General features: G+C 43.0%; 1 protein-coding gene across 2 annotated transcripts in view; it reads left to right on the top strand.

Moving 5' to 3' along the window:
• Nucleotides 1–1,199, top strand: part of LOC119572874 (U-scoloptoxin(05)-Sm1a-like) — a 25,972-nt gene extending 24,773 nt beyond the window's left edge. For both annotated transcript variants that reach the window (XM_037919809.1, XM_037919810.1), the window contains exon 3: nucleotides 1–1,199. This exon is cut by the window's left edge and continues 1,517 nt beyond it. The gene's annotated coding sequence lies outside the window, so the exon portion shown is untranslated.
• Nucleotides 1,200–22,500: the final 21,301 nt, after the last annotated feature.

The following is a 22,500-nucleotide window of genomic DNA, read 5'->3' as shown; positions in this document are numbered from 1 at the left end:
TCACTAATCATTTTGTATTAATTAAGTGTGTGTATACAGTTTTATTTACAAGTTGCATATATTGTTTTTTATACCAAAAGTCAAGGTCTTACAAATGTTATGGAATGTTTTTTTTTACTGTGATGATCAGTAGATAAAACTTAAGAACTGTTGAGGCGTATACACGTGCATTATATTCTACCGAGTTAATTATTTCATGTTTGAGAAAAGTTATATGGGAAAGAATGCACAATAAAACTCCAGACCAATTTTAAATGTAATTTTCTTATTTTCTGAGATAGTTGAAAATTTTTGATGCTTTTTGTAGAAGACAGTCGGGTTGAATACGTGAATCTAAGTTTCTGGTCTTTGATTGCCTTCCATTTAATTTTCTTTTCGAGTCCTGAGCAAGGCGTTGTTAAACCTCTGCAGGAAATTTGTGCTTCCAAAAGCACCAGGATTAAATGTTCTTAATAATAACAAAGAGTTTAAAATTTCAACCTACTCTTAATGAAAGATGATGGAACTTTAATTTTTCAGACATTAACTGAATTATTTTCACTATCAGAAACTAACAGTTGTTTATGTATTGTAGCTATAACTAAACATTGTTGTAAATATATAATGTCTGTAAAATGTTTAAAGAAAAAAATAAAAATGAACAAGATATCCCCACCACAGTTTAAGCGTCTGGCTTGCCCAGTAGAAATACACGAGAAAGTTTCTGTTGTCGCCAGATGCTACTATCCCCATGAAGAACAGGGGATGTAGAGGGGGATAGGATCGCATGCCACGCCCTTTCTGCTCACTGCAATGAAAAAGGGTGTGCTGTATACTGTGATGTGGTATACGTTATAATGCTTGCACTGCCCAATTGCTCTGTCACCTCTAAACAGTAGAGTCACAGAGTGTGTTTACCAAAGAAGTAAAATAATGTTTTGTACTTTTTGATTACTATTTCTTACTACTTTGACCAATGTTCTTTTTCAGTAACCTCTTTCCTCCATGTTCATTATGCATACATCGAATATTCTGTAAAACATTAGTGTATTTATTTCTCTCTCTCATTTTATTGATCAAAACAGATAACTAACTTGGATACACTTAGTTATATGGGTAGATACTTGCGCAGATAAGATTCCACGTTAATAATGTATTTACTTACTATTTTGTTTAAGTGAATAAACACCTTTTGGCTAATCTTAGGGTCTTAATTTCTACTCACGGATTTTTTTTCTCCATTCTTTTCCCGTTTCAGTTGTAGCTTGGTGTTTTTCTACCGCCTCGGTCTTTGTTTTATTTTATTTGTGTTTTATTGTGCCATTCTATTTCCGTCGTTATTTATGTAAAAGAGGAGAAAAAAATACTGTTAATACTCTATAGTAGGTATGACAGAAACTGCTCAAAGCAAATATAGGAGTTAAATAAATATGTTACAAAGGCTCTAACAAAATTTTGCTTGTTGTTCAGTTATGTACTGCTTCATCCAAAAAGAATTTTGATAAATAAATATTTATAAAAGCCTTTGTTACTGATTCAGAAACACATTTATCATTAAGTGAACCGTTTTAACCTAAGCTCATTCACTAAATACATTCATTGAATCTAATGAAATTAAATGTATGTTTGAAGAGCAGCATAAAATTGGTAAATAAACTGCAGAGAAAAATACATGTGGAAAGTCAGAAGAATTATAAAAAAAAAAAATCACATAAGCCCCAATTCGTAATAATAAATACACAACCTCTGTACACTACCGCTTACAATGTTAAGTGATTTAGGTAATAGAGAATGAAAATGGCAATAAAGCATACACTACAAAAAATAAAAAGGAAAGGTAATCCACAACTTAAACTTTCTGGGTTTGGTTGACATCTAATTCTTAGACTGGTCTATATCTCTTTATGGAGTAATTATTATGGGTGTGAATACCCACAGGAGATCAACAGGGGAGCCGGCAGGCTTCCCAGTCGGCTAAGAACTAGGCAGTCCTTATGTTGCTGCTTCTGGTGTCGTGGTCGTCTGGAGGATCGGGGAATGCTGATCTCGGCTGCAGTAGTAGTAATTAGATTTGCGAAGTTCTGGCTTCGCCCGGGCCTTTCACTTATGGCCCGGACTGTGTCAGCTTTTTATGGCTGTCTCATTTGGTTCTCTGACACTCGGTGCTTACCGTGGCGGTGGGATTGCCAGCAGGCGCTCCTGTAGCTGTGATGTAAGCACCTCGCATAATCTCTTTAACAGCACGACGGCTGTGTTCTGCGGACCTTGTCTCAGGAATTGCGTGTGCACACAATTTTCTAAGTAATGTACGAGTGTGGCGTTCGGCTCGCCGCAATGCATGCAACACCCTTCTTCACGGTCTATTGTTTGTATGATCATCCATGAACAGTGGTAACCTAGACGCATTCTGTGAAGAATGACTTCGGTAACTCTTGTTTATTTCAGAGAGTGTCAGTGGTTCATAGCCGGTGGCGTCTGAGTACCAGCTGGCCGAGGGGAAGGATCTCGTTTCCTCTCTGTGAAGCTGCAGGAGGAAGGAGGTTGCTGTCACCTTACACTTCTTCCTAAGTAATTTTCGGCTTTGATGTATTATCATGGGATTAGGGGCCATACCTCTGCCAACTTCGGCTAGTCTGTCAGCAAGTTCATTCCCTCTGATCCCAATGTGGCTGGGAACCCAGTTTATGATGATTCTTCTACCCTGTGCAAGACTCCTCTGTGCCAGTGTGAGGATAGTAGTCAGAAGGTAGATATTGTCATTGGGTGAGTCCATGGCTCCTCTGGAGTCTGTATGTATGACCAGGTATCCTTCCCTCACGGACGCGTGGCTCAGTGCTCCCATGATAGCAACTGCCTCTGCCTGTAGCGAGGAGGCGTTGTCTGTTACCCTCATGGATTTTGTGGCATCCCTTGCTGCGAAGCTGGCGCCTGCAGTGTGGGTCAAGGGATCGACCGATCCATCCGTGTAGTATGTTCTGCTTCCCGGAGGAGTGATGGTTGCAATGACCCTCTGGGTTTCTGCCTTTAGGCTAGGGATGGGATATTCATTCTTTTTGGTTGTCAGTCTCATGACAGAGAACTCTATCGAGGTTTGTGCCCACGGCGGAGCTTCGACAAAGTCAGGGTGGGGGGAGTCCATGCCCTTGGCAAGAAGCGGTTCTTTGAGCTGATGGCGTATTAACACCCTGGCTGTGTGAGACAGCCAGGAGTTGTTTGCAAACAGCTCGTTATCTTGTTCTAGGCGTCTGATTATTTTATGTCTTAGGCTTGTATTCCTGAGAGCCTGGATGACCTTTGATAAAAATTGTGCTGCCATTAGATCTATTCGTGAGGCCAAGGGGAGAAGGTTTGCCTCCAGTAGGAGGTTGAGGACCTTTGCCCACCTTGGGGCACCCAGAATGACCCTGGTGTCTTCGTTTTGGACTGTCTCCAGTTGGTCTTTATGTTTTTTCTTAATGCCAATCACAGCAAGGGAGGCATAGACTACAATGGGCCTGACAGCATGTACATAGAAGGATCTTAGTACTCTGTGTCTGGCCCCTATGCGTCTTCCACTCATTGCTCTCATGACAGACAATCTTGATTTTGTTTGTCGACCAGGTACTGGACCTCCTTCTGGAAGGAGAGGGTCCAGTCTATCCTTACTCCAAGGTAAAGATAGTCCTGAATCCACTCTAAGTCCATTCCCTGGATTTTCAGACTTGTGCCTTGAACTTTTTGTCTCAGAGCCATGGCTTTGGATATGGTTGCAGAGATCTTTAGTCCTGTCCTACAACACTCCTCGGATACGAGGTCCAGACAACGCTGGGCTTTGTTTAGGCAGTATGGTCCAGTGGAGATGATAGCAAGATCGTCTCCTATGCAGACGATCGGGGGCTGTGTTACAACTGGCTTTATATGCATTTCTTAGTTCCCTCAGAGAAAAGACGTCTGAGTTATCGGGTTCGGCTGCCCTTTCTCTGATATGAGCAAGTCTGTCTGGTTGTAGACGTTCTTATCTTGCCCTCATTTCGGCTGGCAGGCTGTTGCTACTTAGTCTCACAGAGACCCATTGCCATATCTCTGAGAGGGTGGTATGGTGGTCGAAGGACTCACTCCATTCCAGCCACTTTTCCTGCCTGACTCTGCTGGCAGTTTCCTTGGCATCCCTGGCAGCCTCCCTTAGGAGAGCTAGGTTATCAGGGGTTCTTTGCCTTCGGAAATGTTTTCGGCACATATTTACCTTGTGGTTGACCTCCCTAATCTCTTTGTCAAAGTACCAGGTGTCTTTGTGACTCCTGGACCCAAGCCGAGTTTTGGGTATGGTCAGTGAGGCTGCCTCATCAATGGCATTTAAAGGTCTGGCTTGTAGCACTTCCACATTTTCACTTTGTGTGGGTTAATTGCTTCTCAGACAGCGGGCCAGGGCGTTCTGAAACGCCTGCCAGTTGGCCTTGTCTGTTTTCCATGTTGGATTTGGTCATGGCATTTTGGCTGGGCCACTATCCATGAGGGTAGTTATAGTGCTGTGATGGTCACTAGTGACGGTCTCATCGACACGCCAGCCAATCCTCTCCACCAGAGTCACAGTGGCCAGGGTGAGGTCTAGGACCCCTCCTCTGACATGCGTTGGCTCTTGGGTATTGAGGAGAGCAATCTCAGGGAATGTCTCAAGCATGTTGGCTATGTGATAGCCAGCCTCATCCGGTGCCCAGCAGGGAGCCAGGATGGGGTGGTGTGCGTTGAAGTCTCCCCCTATGATCACTCGGTCATGTGCTGCAATAGCACAGACCTGGCTGATATCTAAGGTACTACAATGTGGCCTGCTGTACACATTGTACAATTTCAGGGGCCACCCGGCCAGGTGAATCTCGACAGCAAGAGATTCAACATCGTCTCTGCAGTGCAGTGCATCGGCTATTACGGAGCATGGCATTGTTGCTCTGACAAGGGTGATCAGGCCTATCTTGCCATCAGCATGTGGCAACATGAAGACATGATACCCGGAAAAGCGAACAGGTTCCACTGTTAATGTCTCCTGGAGCATGACAACGTCAATGCTCCTTGATCGCACTATTTCGTGGAGGATAGCACTCCTTGTGGAGAAGCCATAGATGTTCCACTGCAGAATACTTAGATTGCGTGCCATGATGTTACTAGATGATAGTTACACCAGAGACATCGTCGTATTTGGATTGAATAGTTTCGGAGTCTGACAACTCCATTGCTGCTTGAGGGATCTTCTTCAGCTGTCAGGCTATCCCTGGGTCCACTGGGGGATGGAGAGCCTTTGGTAGCTCTGACTTTGTGAATCTGGGCTTTTCTCTGTTCAGGCTGTTTCTTTGCTGGCCTTGCCTGGGAAGATTAGCTTGTTCTGATTCTGGCTCTGGCACTGAATCAGCCTGGTTTGGCTCTGCCTGTGAGGGCAAGGCCTGGGTTGGAGGGGGAGGGTGAGGATGGGGCTGGTTTGGCCCTTTCCAGCTTCCTTCCATTTAGGACTGCGACAGTCTTGGTCATTGCCGTCATGCCGGCTGTGACTACAGCGGTCAACAGGAGAGACATGTCTTTGGCTCTTGGGGAGGACTTTGTGGTGCTGTTTGAACCTTTATTCCTGTGGTTCTTCTGCACTTTTTTCATTTTGGGGAACTCCTGTTTGTCAGAGATCTCCGGTTTCGGCTGGGAGCTGCTTCCTTCTTCTTAGGAGTTCGGGAGGCCTTTTCACTTTTGTCCTTTCCCCAGACATAGGTGACTGGGAGAACGGGAACAAAGTCTGGTCGCTTCTTAGGAACCTCTTGCCGTTTGAGGGCCCCCTCTTTACTGACAGAGCAAGCCAGGCTCCAGGCGTGATGCCTCTTTGGCACAGCTGGGACATTTGGCTGTTATGACCCTCTTTTCCTCTTTGTAAGCCTTGATGCATACCACGGTGTTGTGTGCCTTGCTGCAGACCCCACATTTAGGCTTGGCTGTGCAGCTAGCCTGGTGGTGTCCATACTTTTGGCACTTGAAACACGGAAGTGGATCAGGCACATACATTCGAAGGTTGTAGGTACCCCAGTTACCCAGATCAAGGGTAGAGGTTGGGGTACCTTTCATGGTCACCAGGACTTGCCTGGTTGGAGTCTTCCCTTTCGACATTCGGGAAGCCACCACAACCTGTGGGTGTGATGTGATCACCTCCACATCATACGAGACTGAGAAGCCAAGTAGCACCATCTTGACCGTCTTTTCCTCGGGATTCAGTGATGAGAGGCTCACGTTCCTCCCATCATTTAGCTCCTTCGTTTCCTGCAGGAAACAAAGGGTAGCTTGATCTTTGGGCATGATGATCATGCCCTGATCTCGTGCAACCTGCATCGACAACCGAATTCTGCGCTGACTCTCCATTGCCCTGACCATTTGGTAGGCATTGTCGAAGCCTTTAGGTTTGACTGGCACTTTGAATTGGGGGAACTGCCTTGGGGGTCCAGACTCTCTCGTTTCTTCTGTCTTGTCCATCATCTTGGCAGCAGGCGTGACAGTGTCATCCTGTGCAGGGGGTTTTCTTTTGCCACCCGGAGGCACGTATGGCTTCAGGGTGGCTGCCGTGGTCTGGGCCTTGCACGGGTCATCAATATTAGCATCTGTCTGTGGGTTTTTCTTTGTTTTATTTTCCATGTATTTGAACAGTGCTTCATCCACTCTCACGCCCCCACCCACCACGGAGTCCAACAAGGGGAAGCTGAGTGTTAGGGCCAGTGTCTAACAACAAGGGTGATGAGTGGATATATGCAGCCAATTAGCCGTTGCAACGGCACTCGCAGACCAGTGTGAGTACCAACGGCAGCATGACTGCTTGACCCTAGCCTCCCGAGGGAGACCAGCCGATTAACCTGACCGGGCCTGGATCAGGCCGCCTGTCTTGCCGGAATAGAGGACCAAAGAGGCGTGTTGCTAGCCGCAGGGCATACTCATTCACGGTATCGCTCAACCTCCAGGACTGCCACGCACGGCAAACACGTAGGTAGGTGTGAACCTCTAGGGAGCGACCAGAGGGGATGTCATTCCACCTACAGGACAATTTTTTGGAACCCTTTTGCTCATCCCTCTGAAACAACCACCCAAAGGTTGTTTCACCTCAGTGTGGGAGGAGAGGACCTGTACCTTTTCAAAGTGAATCCCTCTTCCCTCTGAAACAGTCACCCAAAGGCTGTTTCACCTCTGTGAGGGAAGGGGGCTCTTGCACTTTTTCCAGGCATTTCCTCTCATCCCTCTGAAACAACCACCCAAAGGTTGTTTCACCTCAATGAAGGAGGAGAGGACCTGTACCTTTTCAAAGTGAATCCCTCTTCTCTCTGAAACAGTCACCCAAAGGCTGTTTCACCTCAGTGAGAGAAGAGGGGTCCTGTACCTGTTCCAGTAAGTTCCTTCATCCCTCTAAAACAGCCACCCAAAGGCTATTTCACCACAGTGAGGGAGGGAAGCTAACTTTTCCAGGCGGTTCCTATGGCGGGACGGGAAGTTAGTGTTCTGTCTAGCAGCAGCTATTTTAGACAGAACCAGGCTAAGGGCCTGACAAAGTGAGGGGCTCCTTCCTGCCTATCGTTCCTATGCGAAACAGCGAGAGTGGCAGTCATCAGATGGTCTGCCAGACCAGTCCCTAGCAAATAGAATGGCAACTCTATGCTCACCGTAAGGCAGGCACTCTAAGGCCCCCCAGACACACCCTCCCCTGCGGGAGGTAAAGGTCTGCCCATGTCCTAGCACGTGCCCGAAGATGGGGTCCAGTTCACCAGAAGGTGCGCCCAGAGATATCCTAATGCCGAAAATTCGTATAGGAAATAATTGGCTAGAGGGCACGAAGCTACATGCAAGCAAATAGCATCGTGGCAGCAAACAAGGGTGGACGCGTCACCGTCAGATGACGCGTAAAAGCCGAGGCCGAAATTGCATTGGACCGGGCGTGGTACATCTCTTTAATCCGCCCAATGCAAAAGCCTCGAGACCGAGAGGTCACAGTAGCTCTCTTGGCATTATCTGGCTTGGTGCCACCCGCTGCGCCCCGTCGAGCGCCTTTGCCGGTAAGATCCTCCCTTCGCTCTGAATCGCCCAAGTAAGGGCCAATTCACCACAGGGAGAGAAGAGAGGAGTGTCTTTCTAGGTCTGCTACTCGATGTCCACTGATCTCGGTTGCGGATTCTGCGTCTTAAGAAAACGTGTGCTGTGTAAGTGCGCAGGGAATGAGGAGAGCCTGCTGTGCAAAGAGCGAGGACTTGGCTGTGGATCTGGTGTGACCCAACCTGAGAAACTATGCTGAACTTCAGGTTGCGGGGTCGTGCTGCTACAGGTACTCCTCTTCCGGAGTCACCAGTACGGTAAATGATGGTTTGGGATCTACCACTTAGACTGGTCTGTATCTCTTTATGGAGTGATTGTTGTGGGTTTTGAGTGCCCACAGGTATGGCTAGGTGCTGAAGATGAAGTTGGAGATCAGTAAGGGGAGCCGGCAGGCTGCCCAGTTGACTAAGGACTGGACAGTCCTTGTGATGCTCTGCTGTAAGCACCCAGGAAACGAGGGGAGCCTGCTGTGCCATGAGTGAGGACATGCCTGTAGACCTGGTGTACCCCAACCTGGGTCTTCAGGTTGCAGGGTTGTGCTGATACACTATTTGCTAAATTGTAGGATTACACAAAGATAAATGTTTCTTAAAAGAAGTTATAGGATTCTCCTGTCTGGCAGGTTGTAGGCAGTCGGTTGTACAGCCAAAGTGTGTGGCAAGTTAAAAAAAAATCTTGGAAGTACAGTTGCTGACAGGCCTATTTCATAGAGACCCGAGTTTCATAAATAAATACTGTTAGCTTACCTAAGCTAACATACAGGCAGTGATTTAACTCAGAACAGGTGCAGGTGCACAAGAGCAAAATGACTTGGCTTGTATAAGAACTTTAGTGCTTACAGATTTTGAACATTTCTACAGTTTCTTATCACATCAATATGCATTACATCTCTGACAGGCAGCACCCCCACTATCCCATACCCGTTGTTGTCGTGGGGGGGCTTAGGAGGCAAGGACTGGGACCCAATGCTGAAGATCTCCCCTGTCTTGGGCCTCAGCCCTGATTAATTTTGAACGGTCTTTTTCCCCTCCTGCTTTTTCGTTTCCGTCCCTTCTCCAACCTCTTTTACTATCCACTTCCTAATGTGTGAGCCGTGCTGAAAAGATGAAAGGCTGACTTTGTGCCAGTCCTGAACGGCCTGAGGGAGCCATGGACATGGTATTCTGCTGTTTTAGTTGACTATCCCGAACCCCTCAAGGGGACCCTGAGGGGTGGAATATTTCTCTTACCAACATACTCCTAAGCTTACCATGGCCAATAATGAAGATGGTATACCTTTGTTAGAGGCTTGCCCCTTCATCAAATAGCCCAACCAACTCAAATTCTCCCAGTTCCCTGACCCCAAGCTCTCCTTTGAGCACAACTCTGAACACTGCAACTACTATCCCCCTCTCAATGCTTACTAGTACATTATCCACTCAGTCTTCAAGAGACATTCCTACACTCCCAACATTGTCAACTTCATCACCTCTACCCCCACAAGCTTTTTCATCAATCACCCCATCCTCCCTTATTACTACTTTACAACGTTATTGTCTACCTCTCCATAATATAACCTCCCTCAACCCTACTCCCTCTTCCAGACGTCCCCATCCTTTAACCATCCTCATCTCTGCATGTATCTTACATACTCCATTTAGCCCAGCCAAATGGGACCGATTTTTGTGTTATCCCACCACAGCTCCTTATTTTGACAACACTCTTCTCTTCCAGTCTCGAAAAACAAGTAGGTTAAGTCTCTGTCTATAGCCAACCTGATCTTTCCCGTCTCGTCAGTTACTTCTGAAAACCAAGCTATAGCATTATCAATCTGACTGATCTCTCTGGCAACTTCAGTTGTGTAAAACCTCATCCAACCCTCAATACTTGTATCGGAACTGTCTTTATCTCCCTAGCAAAAGGCCCTATCTATAACAAAAGTTTGGTCAGATTGTGGAGAAGACAGTGCAATCCTTTATGTCACAACTATGCCCTTCCCCAGATCCTCTACCTTCTGATACCCCTCCTGATACTATCCCTCCCCCCTCTCATTCCTTATCTCACCCCCTAGCTCCTTCCCCTTGAGATTCTCCAACATGTATTGTAACCATTATGACTCATATATCAACTAAGGTATAACTCTCAACATTGAAATACTTGCGGTTTCCGTTCTCACAGATCCATCTCTTGCTCTTGCTTAGATAATACATTCTTTCAGCTGACAGTTTAGTTTTTGATTCGATTAAAGTATCAAATGACTTAACCCACATTGATTACTGAAGTATGTCACCTGGGTCTTCAGGTTGCAGGGTTGTGCTGATACACTATTTGCTAAATTGTAGGATTACACAAAGATAAATGTTTCTTAAAAGAAGTTATAGGATTCTCCTGTCTGACAGGTTGTAGGCAGTCGGTTGTACAGCCAAAGTGTGTGGCAAGTTAAAAAAAAATCTTGGAAGTACAGTTGCTGACAGGCCTATTTCATAGAGACCCGAGTTTCATAAATAAATACTGTTAGCTTACCTAAGCTAACATACAGGCAGTGATTTAACTCAGAACAGGTGCAGGTGCACAAGAGCAAAATGACTTGGCCTGTATAAGAACTTTAGTGCTTACAGATTTTGAACATTTCTACAGTTTCTTATCACATCAATATGCATTACATCTCTGACAGGCAGCACCCCCACAATTCCATACCCGTTGTTGTCGTGGGGGGGCTTAGGAGGCAAGGACTGGGACCCAATGCTGAAGATCTCCCCTGTCTTGGGCCTCAGCCCTGATTAATTTTGAACGGTCTGATCTTCATCATATCCTTTCTTATAACCCATCCATTATCTTTCTCCAAGAGACTTTCCTTAAACATCCTCGTATACCAATTCCCAGTTACCACTTTGTTTCTCCCTCACACTCCCTTTGTCTTGTATATGCTTATCCATCAGAAAACACCTTATGTCATACCTTACTTACAGACCACTGTCCTGTACACACTTATTAGCATCTTTCTTCGTCTACTCCTCTTCCCACCCCATTGACTTTGTTGCCTTTGAAACTCATAATCCCCAACTCCAGCCACCTTCCCTCATAGTTGGTGATTTTAACTGATGCCACACTCTTTGGGGTGATTCTATCACTAACTCCCGCGGCCGATCCCGAGAATGCTTCCTCTCCACTACTGACCTTATCATTCTTAATTCAGATCACTGTCACAGCAGCTTCGCCATTTTTGTTGGAATTTGTTTACTGAATGAATACAGGAGAAAAAAAAAAAAAAATCTTGATGTTTTTCCTTTATTCTCCATTATTGATGAAATACAATCTCTACACGTTCTTCCATGTCTTTGGACAACCTCTATCAGCAAAATTCTTTTTGTCTTTCGAATCCAAACTTATTACAATTATTAACATTATGTAGCTGACTGCAAAATGGGTAAGCAAATCTAACACTGTCACTCATTTTATGATTAATTTCACTGGTTTCTGTGACAAAGCCTTTGACTGACCTTGACTTATTTTGATTTTGTACATATACAATTACATTACCTCTAACACCTTTACCTTGAACTGCAGTGATTGAAGTTGTTGAGCTGCATGCCTTTGAAGCTTCTTTTTTCACAAAACTTTGTGAAAGGGAAATTCTGCTGAATATAATAAGCCATCATCACTCACATCATCAAGTTTACTGGCTTTATATAACTCTCTATCTACAAATGTACTTCATATTTCAACTATAGGAAATGTGGCAATTCCTGTAACATTCTCCGGTTCTCTTTGGGATAATTTAGTACAGTCAAATACTGAATATTACTCATCGCTGTCATACATGTCTCCAAGAAATCAGAAAACTTCATCAAAGCTGGTCCATCATTCAGAGGAATCCCTGGCCACTCATGTAATTTCATTCTGTATATATTAGCAATTACAAAGGCATTACCAAATCTTTGTCTTAATAGCTTTCTAGCTTTGCTGTAGGCTTGAGTGGTATCTAATAACACTTATAACTTCTTTTGCTTCTCCATCTCTATACTTGCTTAGATAATACATTCTTTCAGCTGACAGTTTAGTTTTTGATTCGATTAAAGTATCAAATGACTTAACCCACATTGATTACTGAAGTATGTCACCTCTGAAAACTTCTGGTTCAGGCCTAGGAAGCAGTCACTAATTTGCCTAGCACAAAGAATTTCAGCCAATTGTTGAATAGCATCCTTTTCTTCTGTTTTCCCTGAACAATTTTATCTGTTACATTAACTAACACCTCAAATTTCCTACCCTAACCTTTGGAAAAAGATGAATTAGCTTTAGGATTCAGGTTACTAACATTTTCATTGTCAAGGTTTAGCCTTTCTCTCGAATCTTCTTTATCTGCGATAAAAAGCTTATTATCAACCCCTGATTCTCCTAGTTTTGCCTATTGAATTTCATTTTTGACCTTATTCATTTCTAAATCTTACTTTACTAACTTCTCAGTTAATTCTTTCTTACTTTTTGATGAAAAAACACTTGAACACCTAGAATGTCCACTACTCCTAGTACTTTTGCAACTTACAAAACACTGTTTTGATCTTTCTCTTATGTTAAATATAAGCCTTTGTGTATGTTAGAAGGCTCTAGAGCTTCATATCTATCATATGCATTCTCTACAGCTTCAAACTTGGCTACTCGTGAAGTCCTAGCTTCCTTAACTTGATTAAATTCTAAATCATCTAAACTATTATTTATATCAGTGTAAACTCTCTCCTAAGCAGATGTTGCACTCAAAAGAATTGTCTCACAGACATAAACTTCATATTTATAACCTTTTTCAGTCTTAGTTCTAGATCTTACAGTAGGTACATCATCCTGAATAGCATTCTCATGCAACTCTAACCTTTCAGGGTTTTCAACTTCATTAGTAAAACTCATAATGAATACAATGACTAAACAAAACAGCAATTATAAATATACCAGTACTGCAACAGATACCAGTTAACCCACATAAACAATTACCCTGTCAGCATTTTATGCTACAGATCAATAGTTGGAATGTAAATAACCTTCTGGTGAATACCTGTTTTCCTCTTGCTGTGCCACTTCTGTTCCCTGTTATTCTTGGAATGTTGTCGGTAGATGAACTAGTTAATATCACACTTGACTGCTGGAGAGAATCAACTGCTCTACCGGCGCTGCAGCATATAACAACTGTACTTGATAAAAGCTGTATGCTTGTTATGCAACTGACGTGTATTACTGCCTTCTGAGGATGACACCTTTGTTTTCATACTTCTTAGATGGAATTTGACGTGGCTTGTAATTTATTGTTTAATTTATTGGATTTTCACTGACGAAGTGTTGGGGTTTTACGAGGCTGGAGTTCTCTTGTGGGTTTTACTAGGTTGGAGTTATGCTGTCATAGTGTTTTACTTGGGTGGAGTTCTCTGGGGTGGATATTTCCCAGGCTGGAGTTTTATTGGGAGAGAAATTTCCTAGGATGGAATTTTACTGGGAGAGAGATTCACTTGGGTGTAGTTTTACTGTTGCTGCAGCCTCACACTTTTTGTTGGAATTTGTTTACTGAATGAATACTTCAATGGATTTTGGAGAAAAAACAATTCTTGTTTCTTCCTTTGTTCTCCATTATTGATGAAATACAATTTACGCATGTTCATCTATTTCTTCCATGTCCGAACTCATACGTAAAACTGCACACAAATCAATTTGAAATGTAATAACTGTGGCCACCTGGTCATATATGCTATTAAACATATATACTATTAAACTAATAATAATTCACACAGCACATCTTTGAATGCTATCAAATTTATAAAAAAATAATATAATAATAGGATAAATAAACTAGTACAAAGAATGTAATTTACCTCCAGCCCCTACAATAGGGCTTGGTGCTGTTAGGCGATCACAGCTGCCATTGAAGTAAACAACCTAGTTCCAATACCCGTCTATCTATTCAACTTTGAAACATATATATATTTTTTTTATTTATTCACCCTTTCTTTCTTAACTGGGTTGCTACACTTACCCTACACACTTTGACATACGCACATAATTTTTTTCTTGCTTTGACTTCTCTCCATTTAGATTTCCATTGGTCAATTCTAGACCACTCTCCCTATAGTGACCACTTTCCAGTCCTTTTTCTCCTGCTTCACATGTACCACTTCCTAACACCCACGCTTGTGCTTTTGTAGAGCCGACTAGTGTACTTCATTCTCTACTATTTATACCCCTGCATCCCCCTTCTTGATTATTTCAGATATGATACAATGTTTCATAGCTACAATCCTAAGAGCTGCCTATACACCCATTTCTTAAACCTCAAGAACTTATACCTACAAATGTGTTCCATGGCGGAATTCTGAATGTAACAAAGCACTTCAATTAAAACGTACAGCCTGTAACAGTTATTGCTACAAATGAGGCACCCCTAATCAACTATCAGCCCTTATCTCCTTTAAAAGAGCCTCTGCCTATTTTTGTAATACAATCCAGGACAGTAAAACAAATAGTTGGTGAAATTATGTTTCCTCAATTACATCTACATCAGTTTCAGATGTTTGGCACTGGATCCACAAACTATCAGGCAAGCCTCCCCCTCCATCCAGCCCCTGTCCTCCATATTCGAGATACTTTCATCTCTGATGCTCTTCGAGTCGCTATTGAACTAGGTGACTATTTTAGCCAGGCCAATAGAGGCTCACACCTTTCTCCACACTTCTCGTCCATTAAGACCATCATGGAACACACCCATGCTTTGATGCAGCCGGTACCTCTGCTTTCCCCCACCTATCCTCCCTTCACCTAACATTCTTACAAAATCTCACACCATTTACTTTGACAACCTGTTCTCCTTCCTCAAATGCATACATATTCTTCTCTTGATCTAATTCCCCTTACCTAACCCTACCTTAACCCACCAACTCATCAACCTTTTCAATATCAATCTAGATAATTGACGTATAGCAACTAACTACTAACTCAAGCACCCTTCACTACCCTTCACTGTACCTTCCTATAGTGCTACATGACTTTAGATGTCTAGCACATTTATTTTGCTTTTGACCATTAACCATTAATCCAAAGCTGGGGAACACCCACTGGCTTGGGCCTCAGCCCTGTACTTGACTAATTTTGCAGTCTTTTCTTCCCTTTTCCGTTTTCCCCTTCACCCTCTTCTAATATCCACATCCTAAGGTGTGAGAGTCGTGTAGAGATCGCTTTGACTGACGTCTGAAGCCCATGCCATAATGTCACTCTGTCAAGCCAGATATGATCCCACTATCCAAAGTGCCAACAGTACTGAGTATTGGTATGCTGACCCCTCATCCATCGAATATCTAAAGCAGTGACCTCTGACAGATCACATCAGCAATCCAAAGAAGAGATACAGAGTCAGCAAGATGAAATGGTGGCGGACGTTTCTCAAGCCTTCCAACAGCATCTTCAAGACAGGGCACAAAAGACGTTACTCCTTCAGAGGATAACATATTACACACCACCCAGTGTACATACACTGGGTGGTTGTGGTACTGCGACACTTGATTGAAAGGAGTGATCCCAGCCCAACTCTTTTCATAGGCATTTCTTGAGCCTATGATTTTTGTACTAGCTTTAACCTTTGAGCAAGATGACCCTTTCTCTTCGCTCGGTTTCGATGCCATAAGAAAAACAGTGATACCAGTGACAGCCTCTAATACTTCTTGCCATGTTGCCCTGAATGTTCACACTCTAGTTAAGAGACCCTTGCTTGCAGCCAGAAATCTTATTATCAACTTTGCTATTGTGCCAACTGATGACATAATAGAGGGTTGACCTGTGGCACTGAACTTTCCAGTTCTGGCAGACATTACAGAGAATGCAGATACCACCCACATCCATCTAATGGATTGTCTTCTGGTGCACGCCAAGCAGGTCAATGAAACTGTGTGCAGCCAAAATGATAGCAGAGCAAGCACCAGAGATGTCACAGTAGCTGAGGACAAACCTGTAGATCGTAGGCTGGTGGCCTGCTTACCGATTACACATTGACAAAAGACGCTCCAGCCCATTATGAGGCATCTTCACTGTTTCATTCTCTTGCTGCCGACTGGTTTCATACTAGGGACTACAAGCAAGATAGGGACCACCATTGCTATTGGAGTACTAGACTCCTTAACCAAACCAAAGCTGTTAGACAAAGACATGAAGATCATACCTAAAACAGTACACTAATCATCGTTCTCTTCATCATTCCATGGAGCTTATGAATCTGATGAGCCAGTCACTGGGGACACAGTGGACACAATTCTAATTTTACTAGCTACTGGTCTGGAGCATCTACCATTCGCTCATTGGCGGCACAAAGAGGTATGTCCAGGCAGTTGACTCTCCACCCTGGTACCTTAGACAAAGCAGAATCCACCATTTGCTGTCAAATTTTGTCTGGTATGTTGGAAGCAAATACATTCAATCCACTAGATGTACTACTACTTACTATGGAGAACAATGATATCAATACAATGGATGAGGAGGGTGACCCTTGGCATGGTGTTGATATGCACCGTCCTTTGTCGTGGAACAGGATGTGAGCACTCACTTGCCTTTCTAGTTCGTATAGGAGGCATAACCCTTCCCACTGTCTGGCCAAGTGAGCGATCAACCAATGCCGCGATTCCCATCTGTCAGACTTGGGGTGCTGTTGCCGGTCTTTTATCTTGCTTTGGCCAGAAGGGGAATGTTCTGTCAGTGGCATTTTTTTGCAAACTCATCTCCAGTAAAATCACCCTTAATCGGCGATGAAGACTGAGTGGTCAGGGCACTAAACTGGATGACTCAATCTTGGACTTTGTTTAGAGGGCCGCTTAGTTGGAGACTGTGACAGTATCAGAAGGCTAACAATGTCTGTTCAGGATTTAGCAAAGATGACTACATAATGCTACTCACTGACACGAACATGATCACCGTCATCGATACCTTCTCACAAGGACTGGGACAGTCATTATACAGTGACTTTGTAACTGTGAGATCCATGATTGTCAACTATTATCACAACCAGATGGAATATTCAACCAAAGCTCTAATCGACTGTCACACCAAAATGAAGTCAGAGAAAACCAGTAATATCAGGATAGCCACATTCTTTTCACCTGAGGAGATACATCTTGTCATTGGTCAACTGGCAAAAAACTTTGCTAGCTTTCACCACTTCCTCCATCAGTGGTATCCATACTCGTGGACCTGTAGGTGATCACAGGACGACGTTATCAGAGCTACAGATTCTGTTATCCTAGCAGAAATCAAAGCCAATAACCAGGCAAAGGCAGCATTAGCCACAGCAGCAGCAGAAAAGGCTGTTTCCAAGGCAAAGGCAGTGTCAGCCACAACAGTAGCAGCTGGGGAGGCTCTATCCATAGATGATACTCAGCACAAGGTGGATTATGCGACGGAAGCTCAGCAGAAGGCGGATTATGTGATGGAAGCTCAGAGCAAAGTGGATTATGTGACAGAACCTCAGCACAAGGCGAATTATGTGACGGGTGTTACGGATGCTGACCCAGTTCCACAACAACAGACACTCACCATCCTGGTCCACATGTCAGTCACCTCTCTGATGAACATCGTGAAGCAGATCCACCCTAAGATGCCAGGGCTAGACCTATTAGCTAGCTGTCATCGATCTATATGAACTTCTCATTCCATCATCAACTGAAACAATAGATAGAGAACTGCAAGAAGTTCCCAGACTTATCCAGACTCTTGTTCTCATGGGTAAGTGGATGTGTGAGGCAATGGCTGGATATCCCGACATACTGTCAGATGGAATGAACGCAATGGCTGACCCATCAGTTGGGCTCCTAGCAGAAACCACTCTGTATCCTGGTTTCAGAATATGTACTATCTAATCCCACCAGCCACCTTCGGTATGACCGGTGTCCTAAACCTAAGTCTGAAATATCTGCCAAGATGAGCCAAAGCTTCCTGGCCACAACTATCAACAAGCTCGTGGCCAGACAGCACCATCATGGCTTAAGAGACAATGATTCATCGGCTGCAGAGACCATCAGCCTAATTGCACGAAAATACGATATCAGAGGTAACAACACATTAGCTGCCTCTGAACATTTGATGAATGTCATCAACGTGTTTTCTGAAAGATCTCTTCCTCACTTTGACCTTTTCAAAAGTGAAACCCTCTTCTCAGTGCAGACATGATTTGATGCCTGTCGTCACTTTATCAGGGAATATTCACCCAGGCAACCCGGACTGAAGACTGGAACACGATTCTGCAGTACGTACTGATATCGCCTGTCTCGGGCACTGAAATGTGTCCAGGAAGAAGCTCTATGACCTCTCTCGATCACCACGCCAATACTCAGAGCATAAGAGACCCCTCCCCCGCAATATTCATCGTGTTTGAACTTGTACCTAGATCGATAATTGACCATGTTACAGACGAGTGACCACCTCTCCTAATGAATGAAACTGTCATAATCAATAACAAATAACCCTCGAAGGGAGAGGACCCTAACGATTGATAAGCTTGCGATCTCCTCTCATATTTTAATATCTTATACTAGTTGTTCTTACATCCCAAAGACATCGTCATAATAAAAATATAATTCATTGAAAAGGATCATGAAATTCTTGTACCTTATTATGACTCTCAAGCTTATACAAACACACGTCCTAAGAGACGATAACACAAAAAAAGGCTTAATTTTTCTGTATAAATGTAAATGCGATAACCAATATTTCATATGTTTGCACGTTTCATACTTATAAAACTAACAGGTTAATTACCTAATAGATTGAAAAGACGCTGGTTTTATTCCATCTAGAGAGCATTAATAGTGTTTTCAAGGTATCTGCGCCAGGGCAAAGGTGGGTTTCCCCTTCATATTTACGCCTGAACACCTGATTATCTACCAACTAGCGTCACCACCTGTCCCATGTGTGACTCAGTTATGTTTTGCTAATTAACCTCAAGGGACAATGCAGTATTTTTCCTAAAATGTTCCTGCCTCATTTCGCGATGTTTTACAATCTACAATGCAACTTAGGAAATATATTTAGTTTTCCCTTAAGGGCCCATATGTATAACTATATACAGACGAGCGTATCCTTCCATAAGAGGTCGCATAACAATACATCGTCCGTTTCATGATGATATCAGAAAAAGGCGAATCAACACAGAAGGTGGACTAGCTTTTCAACAATTTACTCCCCCTCCTCGAAATTGTCTATAGTACCTGGCTACACGTATATAGGAAGAAAAAGAACGATGCAACGGTAACAAATATTGTTTGCGCATTCAGGCACCACTTTTTAAGTAATACACGCATATATTTTCTTAAATCTCTTACAAAGAGAGAAATATCTTTACGTCGACACTGAATAAAACTTGTTACTCGATCTCTTCAATATTTTCTGAATAACTTAATATACAAGCATGCCAAATCAAGAAAATACTGGTATGTCTTAACATCCTTCACCTATAATTTTTCACTATGTCACTAGTTGCTTTAGTGGTGAAAACAGTTAAAGACCCATGTAAACTATTTCTATCTTCAAAAATCAACACACTTGTACAAAAAGAAGGCTTTGACTAATTGTTAACACATATCCCCCTTTTAGCAACTGACTCTTTATCAAAATCAAGAACTTTTATGAAATATGAAAAAAAATGAGGTAAAATAATATAACGTTTGCCCCTTTGCCTAAAAATATACATGGCACCCGCGATGCGATAGATCTTAGCAGGCAGCATGCAAATTTCCAACGTATAATGTTTCATGTTTTTTTTCATCTTTTCTTTAACCAAGTTATCAATAACTATATATTACTTTTCCTAATCAAAACATTCTTTGCAAAATATATAAAAATAAAGGTACTTTATTTTTCCTGTTATGCGTCTACATCAGATATTCTTGTTTTTACCTGGTAGTAAAAGTGTATATGACGAGCAACATACAGTCGAAGAGGTATGTTATAGAGAAAGGGTTGAAAATCACAGTCCTAAAGGGGGGAGGGTGGGGGGAGGCGAGAAACCGAAGCCATGTTTTATAAATGACACTTGTTTGGGAACAAAAAAAAATCACATTACCTCATAATAAGGGAGGGAAAAACTTCCTTTTACCTAACTTAGAGAAAGAAAAATGCCAATTTATTCAAATACAAGGGTAATTCAAGTATTTGTGTATGACCAGAGCAGTTTTTCAGACCTGGGAAATAAATGGCAAGTGTTAACACATTATCCTATTTCTGCCATCCTTAACAAAAAGCCAATGTGTTCATCCATGTCTCTAAAGCATACGGTGATAGCAGGAGACAACTTGCTGTCTTTCGGAAGCGCCATCTCCATCGGTTACGGAAATATCCTCTTTCAGAAGGAGCATTCAGATTCTGATAGAAGCTTATAAATACTAACAACCGCATCTGAGTCATTACATGCTTATATTTTATCGAATTATTCTCTAATGACAAATAATGCTTACCTATACTATCAATATATTTATATACTATTTTTGTATAAAATTACCATATTACTTTGCTATATAAGGTGGAAATAAATAAAATACCTAAAACTGTTATCATACTCTGTCTCAGAAATATGTTCATTGATTAATTTAAATTATCTGCCGCGCCTACGCCAAAGGCCATTATAGGCGATTGCCATGTGGAGCTAAAATGTTAAATTACTGAAATATCTAAAGATCTACCAGGAAATAAAACCTCTTACATGTAAACATAAATAAATAATAATAAATATTATATGAAAATCAAAACATAAATGTTGTGCTTTAAAAGTATAAAAGTATAAAATTATATTTTGTTTAAAATATTAGGTTCCTTTCAGAAAACTTGTTTTGCTCCTCATCTTAAAAAGTTTTTATAATTGTTCGTGTATTGGACAAAGCCACAGACAAATTAGCCTAAAGCAGGGATTTTTGACCATGGGTATTAGCTTCGACATCGATGTTTTTTGATAAACATGATATAACCCTTTTATATATAAATGCCTAAAGGTATCAACTTATTTGCCTGAGACATTATTTTTTACTAAATCTTGTATTCTTTCAACAGCTAAACTACCTATGTCATCGCCCACCCACTGCGTCGGTTAACCTATTCAGAGCACGATATATTAATGTAAAACTGACCGCAGTTAGACAGGGGAGATTGTAAGCCGCTACTTCCGCACGCGTCCTTCGCCAACGCTACTGCACGCCCGGGCAAGTAAACGCGCACGCGGCGGCGACGGTTTTTGCGGCGGTGGCGGAGGCGGCAGACCCGGCGATGGTTTTGCAGCGGTGGTGGTGGTTTTGTGGCAGTAGGACGGTGGAAAGTAAACAAGCTAAAGGAGGCGTCGCCTACTTTGCATGAACATTCAGTGAGGTTTTAAGAATATATTACAAACGTATCTGTCATTATATAACCTGAAATTTCTCAAATTTCCTTTTGTTACAATGCAGATATTCCGAAAATTATACCAATATACCTTGCTTACACACAATTTAAGTATTATATATAACTCTTTTATATACAAAAAAGAACTGAGCCTTGTCTGAAAATTACATTTACCCCTAAATCTCGTTCTGTAACCATTCAACAGATAAACCACCTATGTCATCACATGCCTCCTTCGCCGGTCATATATTTAGAGTATGATAATAGTCACTATAACAATAGCAGCATAGTTCCGTGCAAAAAGTACAATTCGAGTTCATTGATACGTCCTCTCTCCCGCTGCAAAACTGTCGCCACCTCCGACGCAAAACCATCGCCGGGTCTGCCGCCTCCGCCACCGCCGCAAAAACCGTCGCCGCCGCGTGCGCGTTTACTTGCCCGGGCGTGCAGTAGCGTTGGCGAAGGACGCGTGCGGAAGCTGATCCCAGCAGCAAGAACAGCCTCCTTCTCCGGGACTTTGCTAGGTCCCAGAGAATGAGGATTTCTGGCTCCTGTTATCAGTGCTCCAACCCTCATCTGTGGGCATGGTATAGTGATACGGGCACTGTGGCTAAGGAGAACGACTACATTCTTGTTAGCACACAATGGTGGATCCTCCAGAACTGTAGGGTTTACTTGAGTGCCGAGTTCTGTGGCACTGACCATAGGTTGGTTGTGGCTACCCTACGGGTCCACTTCAAAACTCCCTGTCTCTCCAGTGGCCACTCTAGGGTGTTTCACTTGGACAGACTGAGGGAGGGAGAGTGTGCCCACGGGTTCACCATGGCTGTCTCTGGTCGATTCACAGAACTTGATAATCTGATGAACCCAGTTGCTCTGTGGGAGTTCTTCAAGTGCGAAACACTCGAAGCAGCGCAGGAGTTCAATGGCATATGCCCGAGGGTAAGGCAGAATTCCATCTCCCTGGAGACATTGGAGGCCACTGAAGCATGTCACATGGCTCAGAATGGAAATCAGGTCTTGAGTCGCTCTTTGGTGCATAGGGATCAGACACTGCTGAGAAGGGACAAGGAACAGTTCATTAAGAAT

The sequence above is a fragment of the Penaeus monodon genome, chromosome 5 (genome assembly GCF_015228065.2).
Source record: "Penaeus monodon isolate SGIC_2016 chromosome 5, NSTDA_Pmon_1, whole genome shotgun sequence".
Classification (NCBI taxonomy): domain Eukaryota; kingdom Metazoa; phylum Arthropoda; class Malacostraca; order Decapoda; family Penaeidae; genus Penaeus; species Penaeus monodon.
This window is presented reverse-complemented; position numbering and strand designations above follow the sequence as displayed.